Below are 15,552 nucleotides of genomic sequence, written 5' to 3' on the forward strand. Positions count from 1 at the left end.
TTAGACATAAGCACTGTGCTTGGCACATAGTAAACACTTAATAAATAAAAATAGTGATTGTTGATTGACTGAATGGGAGTCTTCTGTATAGAGTAGCTGAACCCTTGGGAGTTGATGCTATCTCCAAGGGGGAGAAACAAGCATTTATTAAGTGCCTACTATGGACCAGACACTATGCTAAGCACTTTAAAAATATTCTTACATCTGATCCACACAATAAGTAGGTGTTATTGTTATTATGGGAAGTAGGTGTTATTATTATTCTCATTATATAGTTGATGAAACTGAGGCAGACAGAGGCTAAAGTGACTTGCCCATGGTCACACAGCTAGTAAATGTTTGAGGTCAGATTGAACTCAGGAATTTGAGTCTTCCTCATTTCAGGCCTGGCCCTCCATTCCACCACTGAGCTGCCCAGTAAGTATTCTAAGGTCAGTTCTGAACTTATCTTCCTAACTATGGGCTCAGCACTCTATCCATTGTACTATTTAACTACCAAGGGAAAAGAACAGGGTCCAGGACAGAATTTCAGGGTTATGTTTGACCTACTCATTCTTTAGGATTAGATTATTTAGTTTCTAATTAATTTTTAGTCTATTTTCCATGGCCCTTTATTACATGTAATTTTTATTGCATCATGATCTGAAAAGGATACACTTAATATTTCTCTCTTTCTGCAGATTGTGAGATTTTTATGAGAGTCTTGGGGTTATGTCCACAGGTAGAGGATGGAACATAGATGAAAATTCAGCAAAGAGGGATGAGAGCAGTCAGACAGGTAGGTAGAAACCCTAAAAAGAGTAATATCGGGGCAGCTAGGTGGTGCAGTGAATAGAGAACCAGACCAGAAGTCAGGAGGACCTGAGTTCAATTCCAGACTCAGAACACTTACTAGTCATATGACCTTGGGCAAGTCACTTAACCCCAATTGCCCTACCTTTCCCCCTGTAAAACAAAACAAAACAAAAGAATAATATCATGGAATAATATCATAGGACAAAGAAAGAATATTCAGGATGAAAAGATGATTAACAGCATCAAATGTTGTGGAGAGATTAGGAAGGATGAAGACTTTAGAAAGTCCCTTGGTATTGCCAAATAAGAGTAAAACAGAAAGGCTCAGTGTGACAGTAATACTCATAATTGTATTACAATCGTAATACAATTATGAGTACATCCTGTCATACAATTATGAGTAGATCCTGTCACTAGATGAAGTAGAAAGCCAGGCTTCCCTGGAAATTCAGTTTTGTTGAGAAATCAATCAGTTGCAACATCAACATTGAATCATTATAAGAAAATCCTCTGATTTGGGTTGGATGAGTGACCAGGAGAATAAACACTAAGGCTTTGAGCTCCTTTCTTGACAGGCTTCTTGGGGCATTATAGAGAGTCAAGGCTGTGACTGCATCTAATTGTGAACAGACGCTGTAAAGATAGACATGGCTATTTATATTTTAGGAACTCATGGAATTTGCAGCATATAATCGGCAGTTTCCTTGGCTCCAGAGTCAGAACCATAGACAGTTGCTATTCTGGAACTGGTTGCTATTAAATGCTAATGTGTGTGTATGTATACACACATACATACATGCACACCATTTACACACATATGTGTGTATCATCTCTATATATACCTATATATAGATACATATATACACATGTGTGTGTGTGTGTGTGTGTGTGTGTGTGTGTGTGTGGTAAGTAGACTTGAAGTTTTAGGTGGAGGTAAACATGGCTTTGAAAGTATTAGTAAGACTTTGTGGGATAGAATTCATGACTGAAGTAGACCAATGATAGGGTCTACCTTGTTCCATATATACATTGATGATAGAAGGGGTGAACAGTAGTACTACTTACCAAGAAAATGTACTTTGTGAGGAAATCTGTGAATCTAAAAGTAGAAGCAAGGCAGAAAGGCTAAAGAAAAAAAGGAAAACTAGAAGGGATATTCTCAAAAGAATATAGACCTCTCTGCCAGATTGAGAATATTTGTACTATAACATTCCTTGACAAATGGAACAGAGGCAAAATATGACAGATTTCAGTCTATTATCACCCTTAGCCCAATTGTCTCCTTTTTTAATAGATACAAAAAGGAATTGAAACCTGCTACCATGGTAGTCCAAAGCAGGCATAAGGATGGGGGGACCTAGTCCTGCCTGCCGACACACCCCTGCTCAGACCTATAGAATGTATCTACCATTGTCAAGATGATTAGTGTCCATTAAGAAAATAGATTTGTTCAATCATGATGATTGGATCTAGGGACTCCCCAGTGATATACTGCTGAATTCTGTACAAAGGTCTTAGTGGTCAATGGAGTGAACAGATTTTCTTTGGCTATCTCAAAGATAATTCTCCTCTGCACCACAAATGACCAGATGATCTACATGCATAGGAAAAAAGATAAGAATTTTAAACAACCATTATGGGCCAGTTGTTGGGAGGGTGTGGGAGAAAGATTGTGAACATGACAGAGGTAATAGGAAATTTTGCCACAACTCTGTTGAATGAAGTGGATCACTTGCTACCATATAATTATCTTCCTTCCACTTTTCCAGATAAATGTGATTAACAAAATTCCTGGAGATATAGCTTTAAAGGTTATAGGATATTAGATTTAAAGTTAGAAGTCTTAGAAGTCATCTACAACCCCCTTATTTCTGAGGTGAGTAAACTGAGGTCTAGAGAGGCTGAATGGTCACACTGGCAGTAAGTAGTAGAGTTGGAATTTGGACTCAGGTTCTTGGACTGCAAATTTAGTGAACTTTACAGTAAATCTTACTGCCTGTCCATGCTTATAGATGAATAGAAAGGAGCCAGAGTAAAGGAAAATATCATTGATTCATGATAAGAAAAATATGGATCTAATTCACATTTCTCCATTTTATCCACAATGAACTATTATATTTTATATACATTATGGTAGCATTTCTCTTGCATAGGTAGTGTAACTACCTTCAGTAGGAAGAGTATCAACCAAAAGTAATGGAATATTTTCTGTTTGGAGAGAACCTGATTTTTGAGATAAGTAGTATCCACTAATTCTAACAACTGTATCCTTAAAGGAATTTGACCCTAAGATCCCTCCAAAGAATGTTGGCCTTGGTTGAGGAAGCTAACTGAGAAAAAGGAGATAGGGCCAAAGAAAAGATGAGGGTGGACAGACATAACTTGTTTGGTTGTGCTTTACTTTATTGTACTTTGTAGATATTGTACTTTTACAGACTTAATGTTTGTGGCAACCCTGCATCAAGCAAGTCTGTTGGTGGCTTTTTTCTAACAGTTTGTGTTCACATCATGTCTCTGTGTTACACTTTTGTAATTCCAGAAATATTTCAAACTTTTCATTATTATTATATCTGTTATGATGATCTGTTATTAGTGATCTTTGATGTTATTATTGTAATTTTTTGGGGGGGCACCATGAACTGCACCCAAATAAAACAGAAAACTTAATCGATAAATGTTGTATGTTCTGACTTCTCTACTAACAGGCTGTTCTCCATTTCTCTCCCTCTCCTTTGGCCTCCCTATTCTGTGAGACACAGTATTGACATTAAGTCAATTAATAACCCTTCAGTGGCCTCTAAGTGTTCAAATGAAAGGAAGGGTTAATTGATGCAGCAAATTTCATTGTTGTCTTATTTTAAAAAATTGCCACAGTGGGGCGGCTAGGTGGTGCAGTGAGTAAAGCGCCAGCTCCGGAGTTGGGAGGACCTGAGTTCAGTTCCGGCCTCAGACACCTAACACCCACACGCACACAAAAAACTAGCCATGTAACCTTGGGCAAGTTACTTAACCCCAATTGCCCTCCAAAAATTAAAAAAAAAATTGCCACAGCCATGACAACCTTCAGCAACTACCACCCTTGATCAGGGAGTAGCCATCAACATCGAGGCAAGACCCTCCACCAACAAAAAGATTCCAACTCTCTGAAGGCTCAAATTATGGTTAGCATTTTTTTTAGCAATAAAGAATTAAAAAAAATTAAAGTATGAACATTGTTGGAGTTTTTTAGTCACAATACACTTAATAGGCTGCAGTATAGTATACACATAACTTTTATATGCATTAGGAAACCAAAAAAATTCAAGTGACTCCTTTTATTGCAATGTTCACTTTATTGTGGCAGTCTGGAACTGAACCCACAATATCTCCAAGGTATGCTTGTGCTTGTGTGTGATTGGAGGTGGTGCTTAATGCTTATGCAAGTCTTTTTTAGAATGAAATAAAGTTAAGCTATTTTGGGAAGAGAAGGGGAATGAAGAGAATAAACATTTGTTAAGCACCAGACACTGTGCTATAGATATCTTATTTGATTTCATATTTTTGGAGTTTGTACTATCAGAGTGAGACATACAATGAGAGTAAATAAAGCTAATTAAATGTTTTCATTATGAACTGCCTGAGTTACATATTATGATAGAGAAAGCATTGAAATTAGAGTCAGAGGAACTGAGTTCAAAATCTGGTCCCACTATTTACTATCAGTGTAACCTTGTGTAAGTCCTTCAACCTCTCTGGGTCTCAGTTTCCCTATCTGTAAAATAAGAGAGCCAGACTCGATGATTTCTTTATTTTTTTTAACTAGATGATTTCTTAAGTCCTCTCCAGGTCTAATTATATGCTACTATTCTCCCTCCCAACTCTCTTCACTTCATCTCTCACCCTGTAGTGTGAGAGCTAAAAACAAAACAAACAAACAAAAAACCCAAACAACCCTGAAATGTCCTAGACTGAATTTGTCTTTTTTTCTTAAAACGGACTTCTTTTGACTTCATGATTGCTTTCAGTGGCCTTATCACCCACCTAGTTACTGATCCTGGAAACCTTGGTATGTTTTTCTTTCCTCTTTTCTTACCTTCTATATCTAACCATTTATCAAGTCCTGTTACTGCCACCTCCATGACAGCTGTCTGATCTGACACTGCATTTCTAGGCCTGCTGCTGCAACCCCTGCACCAGCCTTTATTACCACCCACCTGAACTCTTGCAATGCTCTCCTAATTGGTTTCTCTGTCTTTCATCTCTCCCCACTGTGACCCCTCTTGCAGTCTACTGCCAGGTAAATCTTCCCCGCACCCAAATCTGAAATGTTATTTTTCTGCTCAAAACTCATTATTAATCCCTATCTAAATTCATAGCAAAAAGTTACAGATGATTTATGCTGATATTCAAGGCCCTCCACAAACTAGCACTCCTTTAGTTTTCCAGATTTATCTCATGTTACTCTTTTCCATGTACTCTGTTCTTTAGCCAAAATTTTATCAGCTTTCCCTCCTCCATGTTTTGCTGTCTTTGTTCATACTGTTCCCTATGCTTAGAAAATCTTCTCCTCATCTTAGCTTTTTAAAAGACTACTCATTCTTCAAATTTCTGATAAAATTCTCATTGAAGCTCCCAATGATCTCCTTTTCTGGAATGATTTTTCTTACTCTGGCCTCACACAAGACTTCGTATGTCTTGTAAACTTTTAATCCTTTCTACTTAGCTAGCTGATGATATCTAGCATTTATATGTACCAGGCTTCTTACTAAGCACTGATTGTGGGTTGTTGCATATTTTTATATTTCTATATCACTTTTTTTTTTTTAAGCAATCGGGGTTAAGTAACTTGCTCAAGGTTACATGGCCAGTTATTTCTGGGTGTGGTGCTAAGTATCTGAGCCCAGATTTGATGCCCAGATCATCCTGACACTAGAGCCGGTGTTCTTACTTGCTGAGCCACCTGGCTGCCCCTAAGCAATTGGGGTTAAGTAACTTGCTCAAGGTTACACGGCCAGGTGTTTCTGGGTGGGTGCTAAGTGTCTAAACCCGGATTCGATCCCCAAGTCATCCCGACACTGGAGCCGGTGCTCTTACACACTGTGCTACCTGGCCGCCCCTCTATATCACTTCTATAGACCTAAGCTACTCACACTTCTTCTAAAAGAGGCAGCTCATATCAACCTTGGAGAGCTGATCGTTAAAATTTCAGAGTGAGCGTTCATACCTCAAATATCTACAAAGGTTACACATCTGGGATTGATTTGTTTTGTTGACTGTTACTCTAGACTTAAGAAAGGGATTAAAAGAAGTCAGTAATGCAGATGGAACTCAGAAGTGTGTTGTTGATACATTTTTTTGGGGGGGAGGGGGAACTGATTGTTTATAGCTTTTACCAGAATACTCCTGAGCACGAAGTCCTGGGGTCCATGAACAAGAGGTCTGTGGGTAGCTTTCAGGTGGCTGTGAACTTGGATGAGAGAGAAAAAAACCACCGTTGTTTTCATTAATCTCTAACTGAAATTTAGCATTTCCTTCAATTATACATGTAGACAATAAACATTATTCTGAGGAGTACAGAGGTTTCACCCAGCTGTTATGTTGTGTTCATGACATGCAAAAAAGGTTAAAGATCTCTGGTCTAGCACAGTGTCGTATACATGGAAGATACTTTGTAGAAGCTAGCTGAATGAACATGAGATGTTGAATAAATCTGGAGGAAAGCTTTAATAGAATGTCACTGGAGTCTGTCCTCTGTCCCTTTCTTTGCATTTCCATCAGTGACCTGGCTAATGACAAAGAAGGCATGCTCATAAAAACAGGATGGCACACAGCTAATGTTTCGGGTGACTGAGTCAGGTGCCTAAAGGATCTTGATCTTCTGGAACAGTAGACTCAAACTGAAGATTTTTAAGAGGAATAAAGAGATTTCATAGGGATAAGTAAAAATTTGAAAATTTTATTATAAATGATTATAATTTAAGATTTAATCATAAGATTTATAGATGTTTAATGGAGATAGGTAGAAATTATAACAAGCAACTAGATGGCACGGTGGATAGAGAGCTGGTCCTGGAGTCAAGAAGACCTGAGTTCAGATGTGACCTCTGGTACCTAGAAACAACCTCTGTCTGTCTCAGTTTTCTCATCTGTAAAATTGAGATCATAATAGCACCTCCCTCCTAGGGTTGTTGTGAGATTCAGATGAGATAATTATTGTAAAATGCTTGACAAATAGGAGGTGCTCTGTATATATTAGCTATTTATTATTATTATTACTTCACTTAGGATACAAAAGTCACAAGTTCAGGGGACCCTGCCTTAAATGCAATTCTTTAGAAAAAGACCCAGATGTTTATTTGATGGCAAACTTAATAGGAGTCAATAGTGTGACCCAGTGAGTCTTGGACTAATAGAATCTCTAGAAAGGGGGCATGATAGAATTCTCTTGTTGTACTCTGTATGAGTTAGACCACATAGTCTCATAGGATCATGGACATGGAGTTAGAGTGTACCTTGGAGGTCAGCTAGTCTAGCCCCCTCCTTTTTTTACAGGTGAGGATCTGAGGCCCAGAGAATTAAATGATTTGCCCAGGACAAGATTTGAATCAGGATTCTCTGATTTAAGATTTATCATTCTTTTTGCTGTACCCTGGTACCTGCTATCATCAGAAGTAACATATTCATTTGTGGGTGATAAACTTTAAGAAGGGAATTGACTAACTGAAGATGCAAGGCATTGAATTGGATTGAGTGCTAACTCTGGAGTCAGGAAGACCTGAGTTCAAATCTGGCCCCAGATACTTAGTGCTGTGTGATCCTGGGAAGGTCAGTTAATCTCTTTCTGCCCTAGATTCCTCAATTAAAAATGGAGATAATAATGGCATCTATTTTGAAGTAGGTGTTAGGACCAAATAAGATGATATTTGTAAAGCATTTGGCACAGTGCCTGGCACACAGTAGGTGTTTAATAAATGTAGGTTTCTTCCTATCAACTGGGGAGTACCCAGAAAAAGGCAAGTAAGATAATGAGAATATTGGAGGCCATGCAAGCATCGGAATATTCATACTGGGTGTAAAAAAGACTTATTGGTAGTGGTGGAGGAGGGAGTAGGGAAGGTGAGAGCATGATAGCTATTGTAAGTAACTGAAAGATTATTGTGTGGAAGAAACTTGTTCTGTATAGCTTGGGAAAAGATCCAACCTAAAGACCAGTGAGTAAAAGTTATAAACAGATAGATTTTGCTTTAGTACAAGGAACATTTTTCTGACAATTAGAGCTGTCTGAGCATGGGAGTCAAGGGCTAGAAGGCCCAGTGGATAGAACAATGGACCCAGTCAGAAATTCAAAATCCTGAGTTCAAATACAGTTTCAAATGCTTACTAGCTGTGTGACCCTGGGAAAGCTATTTAACCTCTGACTACCTCAATTCTTCAACTATAAAATAGAGCTCATAATAGCATCTACCTCCCAAGGTTGTTCTGAGGATCCAACAAGATAATATTTGTAAAGCACCTAGCACAGAGTCTGGAACATAGCAGGCACTTAGTAAATGCTTATTTCTTTCCCCTCATGAGATGCCCTGTCTTCCTAAAGAGGAAGTGATCTTCCTATAATCCCTACCTCTTATAGGAAGCTTTCTCTAACTCTTCTTAGTTACAGTGCTTTCTCTCTGTTAATTATTTCCTCTTTATCCTGTATCATGTTTTGTATATATTTGTTTGCATATTGTCTCTTCCATTAGATTGTAAGCTCCACGAGGGCAAGGACTGTCTTTTGTCTCTTTTTGTATCTGCAGCACTTAGCACAATGCCTGGCACATAGTGAGCACTTAATAAAAGTTTATTGAATTGAACTGAACCATAATCATAAGTGTCCAAATAGAAGTTATGTGGCTACTTTGTCATGAATATTGGAAAAGGGATTTCTACATGAGGTTTTACTAGATTACTTCTAAATTCTCTTCTAACTTACAGGAAAAAAGGAATTCTAGAAAGCTAGATCTAGAGTTAGAGGGAAGACTCTCTAGTCCAACACCCCCACTCCACTTCCAACTTTGCCTATGAGGAAACTGAGGCCCACGGAAGTTAAGTGACTTGCCCAAAGTTAAAAAAAAGGCAATAAGCACAAGAGGCAGGATTTGAACCTGGGTCCTTCTAACTCCAGAACTAGTGCCCTTTCTATTGCATTGCATTACTTAAATGTAACACTGGAGTTTTGGAGATTTGTGAATCCTCTATGTAGACAAGAAAATTGAACCATTCAAAGAGGAAAAAATATGTATGAAAATTACAAGAGTGATCTCTTGTTAAATTTGAGATGAATCAGCTGAATGTATACTTCTATCCAGATAAAGTCAAGTGATTCTCCCATTGTACTATTAACTGGCAAAAGTGTTAAGATCATAGGATATGGAGGTAGAATCAATCTTACAGATCAGGAATCATAGTTCTAGAGCTGAGAGGGTCCTCAAAGGTTACCTAGACCAACCTCCTTACTTTCTAGAGTAGAGAGCTTGAGAAGAGAAATAACTTACCTAAGGTCATCAAGGGAGCAAATAGCTAAGCTAGAAGAAAACACATTTGAAGTCCTCCAATCACCACAGCTGCATTGTGGCCACCCAGAACTAAATAATTTAAGGAAAAATTAAGGATGTGGTATGTGTGCTGGTATTTTAAGTTCTAGTGACCGCAGGTATTTTTTTCTAGACAATGTGCATAATACACCTTATTTGCTAAATATCCAAGTCCATGTATGTTCTTTCTCTAGACTGGAATAAGTTGCACTTAGCATGGACTCTTTAGCATAGTTTGGAATCTATTTACTGATGTTAGGATAGAGGTATTACTTTAAGAGATCATGAGCTTTTAAATTCCATCAAGAAAAAGTGGGAGGATTTTTTGTTTGTTTGTTTTAATTTAACAGTGGAAAAGTCTGTTAGACTGGGATTGCAGTCATAAGGGTATTTGATCCTTTTTTAGTGCTTTAAAAAAATGTGTCCTCTGTTAAGCTTTTTAACCCATTAACCCATCTCCACCCAGACCCATGAAGATCAGTGAGATGAGCCTTTGTATTTTCCTGAGTACTTTTGCTTGAAGTCATCACACTTCTTTCTGAGCCTTTTATCCCAAAGAGTGACTGAGGAAACAGCTCCTTCTGGTGCCAATTAATGAGTCAGCCAGCTGTCCTTGGCCTGTGAAGCAATTTGCTTCCCCAAACCTGGGAAGCTCATTTTATCATTTCCATACCTCTTTCCATCTCTGTGTTCTGGAATCTTTCCGTCCCTCTTTCCAAATGCTGAGTGTGTGTGTGTGTGTGTGTGTGTGTGTGTGTGTGTGTGTGTTTCTGTGTTGAGGACCTTTAGTTTAGTCCAAAGTTGGGGGGGAGGGGTAAGATGGAAAGGTGAATTTACATGTTTCAAAGTCTCTTCCATTTTGCAAAGGGGTCGTGCATGTTTTATGTTCAAAATCCTGGTGTCCTATGAGAAACAGATGAAATCAGACAGGCTGAAATGACAAGAATGGTTTAAATTTAAAACTGGGAGAGGGAATGTTGCCTCTAGGTAGCTTAGGTTGAAAATGATTCCAAATGTTTTGTTTGAATGTCAGCTGTTTTTAGTCTTATTTCAGACAAATCCTCTTCCACCCTACAGTGACCAGAACTCAGCTGAGCTTCATAAAGACCCCAGGACTAGAAACCAACAATTCCGGCTGCTTTGAAATACTTCCTGCTTTGACAAAGGGCATTTTTTTTTCAGGTGCCAAGCCCTCTAGCCCCAGCATATTTCCATCATGGTCAATCAGCACATTATGTCAGCTCTAGCATTTTCCTGGCCCTTGGCCTGTGTGATGTAGCCTAATAAAATCTGCATGTCAGGACCCAGTGAGTTTCGCTGGGAACATTGGCCACTTATTCTGTTTGTTCTCCTTCAATCTGTCTTGGTGAATCATCACCTGCAGCATTTTACATGGTGACTCATTTCTAAGTGCTCTACACTTATATCTCAATGCAATAGCTTTGTTCCAGAGTAGACTACTCAGCATCAGGGATCCTGGCCTATCACATGGTTAGGAAGCCAGTGATCACCTGGCCATAGGGTAAGTAGTTGTAACAGAAGATGGGAGAGAAAGGCATCTTACTGGTAAGGGTGAAACTTCCTTATCCTCAGACATTCATCAGAAACTCCAATTTGCAAGCCAAGTTATTACTATGACAATATCCATCGATGCAATACTCTTGCTTCTTTTTTCCTAGTCTTTATGCATATGAAGAATGATGACAGGTGTGGTACTTGGGGAAATTTTCTATTTAAAAATTCGACAAATTCTATCCAGCAAATTTTTCTGTAAAGTTTTATTGATGTGTTTTGTTTTTACATTACTGTTATAGATCACTCTTACTCTGTGTGTCTTGTAACAAAGTAAAACAGTTAAGTAGAACTAATAATACAGTAGCCTCATCTGAAAATGCATGCAATGTTTCACATCTATAGCACGCCTCACTCTCTAATTTTTTCTTTTTTTTGGAGGGCAATTGGGGGTAAGTGACTTGCCCAAGGTCATACTTATACCTTTTGTGTTAAGTGTCTGAGGTCAGATTTGAACTCAGGTCCTCCTGACTCCAGGGCTGGTGCTCTATTCACTGTGTCACCTAGCCGCCCCTCTCTATTTTTTTAATGAACAGAAATCTAAGGAGTATGAACAATACAGTGACTGTACATGATTTCAGGGTACTGTTAATTAAACATGCTATTCATTATAAATATGACAGATTTTGTTTTTCAGTCATTCAGTCATGTCTGACTCTTTGTGCACCCACAGACCATAGACTCCAATACTGTCCCTGGGATTTTCTTGGCAAAGATACTGGATTGCTTTGCCTTTTCCTTCTCCAGTAGATTAAGACTGAGGTTAAGTGACTTGCCCAGAGTCATACAGCTAGTAAGTGTCTGAGGCCAGATTTGAACTCAGGTCTTCCTGAATCCACACCCAACTCTCTATCCACTAAGCCACATAACTGTTTCAAAGTAAGACATGCATACATACATACATACATGCATGTGTATATATATACATGCACACACACTTTTTATATACACATAGATATTATATATACATATATATTACATATATTTTATGTATCTTTTAAATATGTAATTATTAAGGGAATTTATTTTTCTTGCCTCTGCATATTTACTAATGGGCATTTATTTTTGTTTTCTTTTTTTTTTCCTCAATGGACTGAGGGGTGGTAAAGAGAGAAAAATCCAGCAAATATTTCTCAAACTCCCACTATGATAAAACTCTATATTCCATGGTGTGATGGTAATATGGCAGGATTTAGACTCAGAAAACTTGGGATCAAATAGAAACTCTGGTACTTCTTAACTGTACTATCTTAGACAAAACTGAACCTATCAGAGTCTTAGTTTCCTGATCTTTAAAATGAAGATAATACTTGTCCTAGCTACCTCATGGGCTGTTAAAGGGAGAACACTTGGGAAAACTTAAAGGGATATAAAAATAGGGGTTATTATTGTGCACAAATATGGATATTTGTCCCTGCTTTTAAGGAGCTTGCAATAATAAAAAGGAAGTAGATGTTTACAAATAAATGTAATAGAAAGACTGTCCCTCCTCTTTAGAGGCCTTCATGCAAAAGCTAGATGACTATTTGTCAGGTATATTATAGAAAGAAATTTTTTAAGGGTATCTGTCATTTGGTTGAAGTAAATGGCCTCCAAGGTTCTTTCCAACTCTGAGATTTTATAATTCTGTGAAAGTAGACTGTGAAAGTGTACAATAAGGGAGCAAAGTGCTACGACATTTCAAATGAAGGAGGGATCTCTTTCAATTAGGAGGTTGAGGAGGTTTTATTAAGAGGGAAACATTTGATCATTGCCTGAAGGATGGCTAGGATTTAAAGTGCCAGAGAGCTAGGAGAAACTATTCCAGGCATGAGTTATAGTATAACCAAGTCAGGAAGTCATGGGACATTTGGAGAATAATAATTAGTTTTGTTTGGATGATAGGTAGTAGAGTGAAATAAGGCTATAAAGGAAGATGATAGACACATTTTAGGGAATATTAAATGACAAGCAAAGGAGTTTGTAATGTTTCCAAAAGACAAAGAGGAACCACTGATGGTTTTGTTTTGTTTTTTTTTTTTTTGCATTTTGGAAGGGAATTGGGGTTAAGTGACTTGCCCAAAGTCACACGGCTAGTAAGTGTGTCAAGTGTCTGAGGCCAGATTTAAACTCAGATCCTCCTGACCCCAGGGTCAGTGCTCTATTCACTGCACCACCTAGTCGCCCCCACTGATGGTTTTTAAATAGGGGAGTGACATCATCAAATCATTAGGAAGGATTATTTGACTGTTGTGTGTAAGATAGATTGGGAGAGAGACTAAATATAGGGAGACTAGGTTAGAAGTCTTTGCAATAATCTAAGAGAGATAATAAGGATCAGTAGTAAGGTTGCTGGTAGCAAGAATGGTAAAGAGGCAACAGCTGTGAAGAGAGGTAGCCAATAATGTCCAATGTGATAGAGATCTCAAAAAGAAGGACCAATGAAAAGAAACCACTGGATTTGCCCATCACTGGTTGGCAGTCCACTGCTGATTTTTGAAAGTATAGAGAGCTGGTAAATTAAGTCAGATTGCAATAGGTTGAGGAGTGGGTAAGAGATGAGAAAGTGGAAGCAATGTACAAAGCACTCTGTCTAGAAGTTTGACAACAAAATGGCAAGATGGGAAGGTCCCATTGGGCCCACTAGAGTCAAGGGACATACTTGTTTGGAATAGTGAGAGGTGAGCACAAAAATACTTGCATGATTATCTGACCAACTTGTTGTGAGAAAAGTACTCTGTAACCTCTAAGGAACAATTGAAATCTGAGTGCTTTTATTGTTATTTGTAAGGAGAAATGAAAAGGAGTCACTGGAGAGACAGTCTGAAGATGATGAAGAGAAGGAGTGGTCACCAGAACAAGGCCCCGAAGGAATCAGGAGGTAAGAAGATAAATGCCAAATCTCTTTTCTTAAGGCAGATCAAAGGAAGAAGGATGATTGCAGTGGAATAAGGTAGTTGAGGAAGTTAACTTTGCATTGTGAGTAATTTCAGTAAAGCAGGAATTGGGTTTATGTATCAAGTGAAAGGGGCAAGAGGTGGATTGGGGGATTAGAGTGAGTGGAAAATATTTGGAACAGTCACTGTAGGAAATGTGATAGGATGTTTTTCAGAGATTAGTTAAATGTTTTCCAAGCAGCGATGAAGACCCAACAGAGGTTTTGTGGCATGATTTTGTAGTGGATTCAATCAGGCAATTATGTAAATTTTCTTTTGCAACTCTTTGAAGTAGAAAAATTTGATGGTAGAAGTCACCAAACCATATAGGAATAAGAATCAACAAAACTCACAAAAGAGCAGAACAGATGTAAATGAAAAGTAGGCTCAGTGTGTTGTCCCCATTGTCCTCTTTTTGAAGGCAACTCGTGGTGGGGCAGTGTCTAGATGTGGAATCATGCAATGCTTTTTGCACTTCTGAGATCAAACTTTTATGGAGTTTTAGACAAGTAGCCATCTGACACAATAGGAGATCATCTTGCCATCTATTAGTGAAGATACTAATATAATAAGACCGATGAAATGAAGACATTTTCTAAATCACCTAATAAGAAATCAGTAAACAGAGACATCTCCATCCCAAATGTTCAAATGGACTATTTGTGCCCAACCTGTGGTAGAGAGAGCTATCTGAGCTCATGTTGGACTGATCAACCCTAGCTGAATACATAGTTGAGCACACTTGATCCTACCATTGTGATGTCATTGGTCTTTGAGTGCAAAGGATGAACACCAACAGGAAAGAGAAGCAGGGATACAAGGAACTTGACTCTAACTATGGCATTCAACAAGAGTCTGAGGATGGTGATGGTGGTAGGCATAGATAATGCCTAGTTTCTGGGTTTATTACCTTTAACATACATGTATCCTGGGGGCCTGGGACCATGGCAATCAAACCAACATCAATGATTCACATGGATTGGTAAAGCTGGCATGGTAGAAAATCAAAAGAATAAAAGATGTTAAGGTATTATTTATGAGGCATCTAGGTGACCTACTGGATGGAGCACCAGACCTGGATTCAGGAAAACCTGAAGTCAAGTCTGGCCTTAGATACTCACTAGTTGTGTGTCCTTGGACAAGTCACTTAATGTCTATCTGCCTCAGTTTTCTCAACTGTAAAATGGGGATAATAATAGCACCTGTGTCCCAGGGTTTTTGTGGGGATCAAAGGAGATAACATTTATAAAGCACTTAGCATAATACCTGGCTATTTAATAATATTTAATAAATGCTTATTCCCTTCCCCCCTTCGCTAAACCATTATCAAAATGCCTGCTCAGTCCAGTGTGGGTAAAAAAGTAAGAAAACACCATAAGAGAGCTGATAGCATGGGGGGAAAAGGGATGGAAATAGTAAAACAACAAAAACAAAACGCACTAGGAATCATTTGTAAAAACAAAGAAAAAATTCAATGATAATGAATCCTGTATCTGTCATCCAAAATAATAGCTATTCCTTTTACTTTCATGTCATCCACAAAGCAATTCTTCTTTGTTTTCACCTAAATCACTGATAAAAATGGTTAAGAGCAGAAGGCTCAGGGCAAAGTGTGGCAGCGTGCAAACATAGACCTCCTGACAGGATGACTTAGATCCTTTAATTGCACAGTATTCTCTCTCTCTCTCTCTCTCTCTCTGTCTCTCTCTCTCTCTCTC

The 15,552-nt window shown here is 38.3% G+C and overlaps 1 long non-coding RNA gene across 4 annotated transcripts in view; it reads left to right on the plus strand.

Moving 5' to 3' along the window:
* Window positions 1-10,764: 10,764 nt before the first annotated feature.
* LOC138145293 (uncharacterized) overlaps window positions 10,765-15,552 on the plus strand; it is a 139,054-nt gene continuing 134,266 nt past the window's right edge. For 3 of the 4 annotated variants that reach the window (XR_011164178.1, XR_011164177.1, XR_011164175.1), the window contains exons 1-2: window positions 10,765-10,869; window positions 13,693-13,779. This is a non-coding gene — a long non-coding RNA (uncharacterized lncRNA). Of the gene's footprint in view, window positions 10,870-13,689; window positions 13,780-15,552 lie in introns of all 4 variants that reach the window. The other variant, XR_011164176.1, reaches the window with a different exon arrangement.

The sequence above is a fragment of the Petaurus breviceps genome, unplaced genomic scaffold, assembly GCF_028583685.1.
Source record: "Petaurus breviceps papuanus isolate PSGF00001 unplaced genomic scaffold, PetGlider_PUasm1.0 90734, whole genome shotgun sequence".
NCBI classification, from domain to species: Eukaryota; Metazoa; Chordata; class Mammalia; order Diprotodontia; family Petauridae; genus Petaurus; species Petaurus breviceps.